The 4788-nt window shown below is 37.5% G+C and overlaps 1 non-coding gene across 1 annotated transcript; it reads left to right on the top strand.

The window, feature by feature from the left end:
* Positions 1 to 3040: 3040 nt before the first annotated feature.
* On the top strand, positions 3041 to 3143 carry LOC115072830. Its single transcript, XR_003851840.1, has one exon. It is a non-coding gene; the product is annotated as a U6 spliceosomal RNA (small nuclear RNA).
* Positions 3144 to 4788: the final 1645 nt, after the last annotated feature.

Here is a 4788-nt window from a genome sequence, read left to right as displayed (position 1 = left end):
AGAGGTAGGAACATAGGAGAATGGTATTAGTAAGGGAGAAAGGGGGGAAATGGGGGCACCTTAAGTGGGAAAGCCATGATGGAGGGGTGACACAATGCAAGAGATTAATAATGCCTAGCTAGTTTTAAAAACCAGACTGAACCATATTACTCCAACAACATACTTACAAATTATACATAACAGATCAAGAAATATAGGTCTAGGTAAGGTTTCTCTGAGAACAATCGGTCTTTGCTGAAGATTTATCTACATGACACACAGTAAGTACAAGACTGGTGGAACTAAACTTCTTGGAGGTTTAACAGACATACTTTGAGACCTATAATAATTTGGTCAGAGTGACATAAAGGACAATTTTTGCTCCTTACCCTCCTAGGTCGACTAGATCCAGGGGACTACGAGCATCTCTCAAAATGTCCTGTAATTGTGGTGGGTCACCTGTCCCCTTGACCAATCAAAGAATTTAGGAACCATATCTATGAAATAAAGAAATGTTTATGGCCACAGAGTGGTATCTGATGTTACATCTATATAGTAATTTGTGGGAAAAGATGTATGCAAGTGTAGGAGAAGATGACAGAGTTAATTTTCAAGGGAGAATTGATCAAACAATGGCTTTCCCTGTTAAAAGTAGGAACTACTTATTTGAAAGGAGAATACTTAAAGTGTACAAAAATTGTTTTGCATATCTGTGATCATTGATTAAATTTCCACTAAGTGAGACCTTTCAATTTTGAAAATTTCTGAGTTCTCATACCTTAGTGAAGTGTCTCTTTGAAAATATAACTTCCCTATCAATTCATATTCCCACTTATTATGAATCATTTACTACATAGATTCATTTAGTGAGTTCATTATGTTTTGCCACTTTTCATATGAAGTGCTAGTCTGATACCTTTACCTATAAAATGAATAATAATAAAATTGAGATTGTTTCTCTAGGTGAAATATCAAACACAACATCTCAGAGGAGTGGCAGTAAAGCCTAGAGCTGCCTGCCTCACGCATTGTCCATGATGTATCTGGAGTTGAGATTTATGAAACCGTTTATAACACTGGGATATCCAGGATCCACAAAGTAATAGTAAGCATCAGTTTTGTCCACTTTGCTGATAATAAGGAAAAAAACTGTCCTGGAGTGTCCATCAGTGAACTGTGCTGGGATTTGCTGCATGATTTTTTGAGAGATTTCTACTAACATCATCTCCTAATTTGGATGGCAATAACAGCTCAGCTCAAAAATGACATGAACAAATCTATCTTTATAAAAATTTTAAAAAATTCTTATCACATCCCTCTGTGTGTGTGTGTGTGTGCTGCATGTGTGCTGTTGCTAACACAGAGACCTGAAAACATTATCAGATTCCCTGAAGCTGGAGTTACAGGTGGTTGTCAGCCACAGGAATGAATGCTGGGAACTGAACTTGGGTCCTCTGGAGGAGCAGCAAGTATCAAGTGAGTGATGTCTCCAATCAAAACAAATCCATCTTGATTAGTTTATCAGGGTTTCTTTACATAGTCGTGAAACAGTCCTTGACAGAAATTAGCAGATGACTCACAGTCTTCCTACCACACTCCTCTTTTACCTGGCTGTGAGATTATAGCTGAATACATGCAAACTGGATTTCAATCACCACCTAGTGTTCAAACATCTAAAGTGCCTATAGGCTCAGATGACATAAAGCATAGACAAAACCCGACTAGTGGGAAGCTACACACTAGTTCACTCTGTCCTTTTGCCAGTCAGGAATTCTGCTGATTTTGCAAAATGGTACCAAAATGTTTGGAGAATGGCTGTGTTTTTCTGGACTGTGTCATGTAGAACAGCTAAACAGTGGTTAGGATTTAGCAGACCGAGTTACAAGTTACATGGTGTGTTGTTAACAAAAGCACTCAGTTCATCATTTGGGATTAATTTTACAAATGACAGTGATTCTCTTCAAAATATAGATGGCCAGGGTAACTAGAAACTAGATTAAGTCATTTCCCATTTCCAGATCTACATATATATAATAGTGAAAAAGCAAATTAAATTTCCAATCTATTTAACACATATGACACTGTAGAGATTAAAATTTTAGGATTTTAGCTATAGAGGCAGATTTCTCTGGAATTAGATTCTGTTAGGAACATAGTTACCGTAATAAATTATTTTGATAATGCTCTGAAAAATTCCATGGGAAGGAAACTCAGGGAACCATTTATCCCATTCCTAGTCTTATCTGGGATGAAGACCAACAGAAATCACAGTGTGGAGCTGGAGAGCTGATATTACTTGGATAGGGCTAATCTACTCCAGACAGTCTGTAAGTTCTCTGAGGATTCAACAATAACACCTGTGTGAAGTGGGGAATCTCTGGACGAGACAGATTCAGTTAAAGTTGAATGATCAGGGTTATTCAGCAGAGACATTCTGTTTCCATTCATCTTCATCAGCTGCATTATTAGATATAGATAAATGCTCATGTAGTAATGCTGTGGAACACATGGCAACACCTGCGTAGTGGGCCACAAGCTAAACGAGAGTAGCTGGTAGAAGACTTAGCCCTTGGCATCCTAGTTCCTCAGAACTGTGTACATTAATGAAGGCGGCATCACGTTAGTGGAAATATCTTAGTGACATGGGAATAGCATAACAAGAAATATGTATAAGGAAATGTGGAAATACAGAATTTGAGCACTAAACCAATCCTGCAACTTTTATAAATTAATGAAGCAAAGAAAAGAGAGGTTTTTGTAAGTTATACTCTATTTGAACATGAATGCAGCCATTTTTGTTTTTGGTGATTTGCATAATGTAGTCTTACATGAGACTGTGTAATTCAAGGCACATGAAGCTTCCTTTAGAAAAAGGTTTTGTCCCAAATAGTATATTCAATAAAGACCGCTTGAGAGCCAGTTACTGTAGTTCATCCCTCTAATTCTAGTACTATAAAAGCTGAGGTCTGTTCTGTGAATTCCAGACCAATCTGTGATACAGATTGAGATACTATGTCAATTCTCCACCCTCCAAAAATATCCATTAACTTATGCTTTTTCTCTGCTCGCTTTGAAAGCACATATAGTAAAATTGGAATGATACAAGATTAGCATGCCTCCCGTGCAAGAATGACACACAAATTCATGAAGTGTTCCAATAAAAAAAAAAGATATTTCTTTTCCTTTCCATTAAATATTCTAATCATTTTGTTTCCAAAGCTATTTCTTCCTTGGTTTGATTTTCTTTCTTGGAATTGCCACGAATTGATTTGTGCTCTATATCTGAAATGGGGTTTCTGATGCATAGTTTTCACAAGTATATTAAATTTCATAGTAGAATTTTCAAATTCTAGACTGAATATTTTAACTTATTTCCAGGTTTATGTGTTCAATGCTTCAGTTAGAAACCTCTGCAAGTTTCTGGTGACTCAGAGTGACCTAGATCCAAATAGAAGGACTCTAGCTGCACAGCGCACAGGGAATGTGAGATCAGCAATGATTAACTTTATTGTGCCATCTTATGCCAATTATTGAGCTGTCTAACCCATACCCAGGCTTTCAGGTACATGAAGACAGGCATGCATAACACCATTCACAATATGAACAGCTCTTTGTCACTGAAGTGTCTATGTCACATTATTATCTGGAAATCTTAGAGAAAACATGTAAGATAAATTATGTTTTAATTATTGAGGAGTGAATAAGAGTTCTTGGAACTAAGAAGTCATCCTTGTTTGACCAAGACAAGGTTTTTAAAGGTTTAGTTTTAGCAAATTTGAAATTTCTTCCTATATACTTTGAAAATATATGTTTTCAACAAGGTGCATGTCTCTAGTGCTTCCTCTGAAGTATCTCATTTGTTCTCCCATTGATATTATTTCTCAAATATTAGGAAAATACAATTTTCAGAATATGGGAATAGATGTCTTTTCAGAAGATATACTTATGTGATCTCCAGCCAGCCTTGGACCCAGGCAAGCTACATTTCCTCCACCTCAAATCCCTGGAGTAGATTCCTGACTCAGACTACCTAAACACCCTCTCCCAGATTGCTAAGCCCCTACTGAGGCAATTCCATCCATCTCCATCTTCCGTGGCTCCTGATCAGTCATACAGACCTCTCCATCCAGGAATCTGGTAAGAGTGATCCTGCCCACTGGATCTCTATTCCATTCTTCTCACCCACTCTGACCTGTCCCTTCCAGTCTCAGACCCAGTCAAACTCCAATTCCCCTGTGTCAGATCCCCACACTAGATCCCTAACCTACACTAGCTAAACAACTTCCCATAGATTGCTAAGTACTTACTCAGGCAGTCGCTCCAACTCCACCATCTTCCCTGACTTCTGATCAGCTACATAGATCTAGACTCACCTTGTATTTTTCTGAAATAGCCATTCCTCCAAAGATGGATTTCTCCTTTCTAATGAATTCATGTGTTTAGAAACTGAAAATGTTCTCTGTTTAGTTGCTTGGCAAAATTTTAATTAGGTTCTTCATGTTTACTGCTGTGCTTGTTTATTTATTTTTTGCTTCCAAGTATCTTCTGGCAATGCTGGATTTCTTATGAATTCATTAACTGGATTTTTGCAAATTTCATACAATATAATTTTATCTAATTTAGATCCCCTCCCTCATTTGCATCCCCCAGCACCCCACAATTTCATGTAAATCAAAATTGTATCCTGAAATGCACTTCTGTGTGGGTTTATCCAATGGAAAATGGTCAACCTACCACAAATCTCACTCTTCCCTCTTAGCAGCTGTCAATTACCAACAGTTCCTCAGATAAAGTTTGAGCTTCTTACTC

Source organism: Nannospalax galili, unplaced genomic scaffold (assembly GCF_000622305.1).
Source record: "Nannospalax galili isolate Female #2095 unplaced genomic scaffold, S.galili_v1.0 scaffold3804, whole genome shotgun sequence".
In the NCBI taxonomy this organism is placed as follows: Eukaryota; Metazoa; Chordata; class Mammalia; order Rodentia; family Spalacidae; genus Nannospalax; species Nannospalax galili.
Note: the sequence above shows the minus strand (reverse complement) of the source record. Positions and strands in the feature narration are given on the sequence as shown.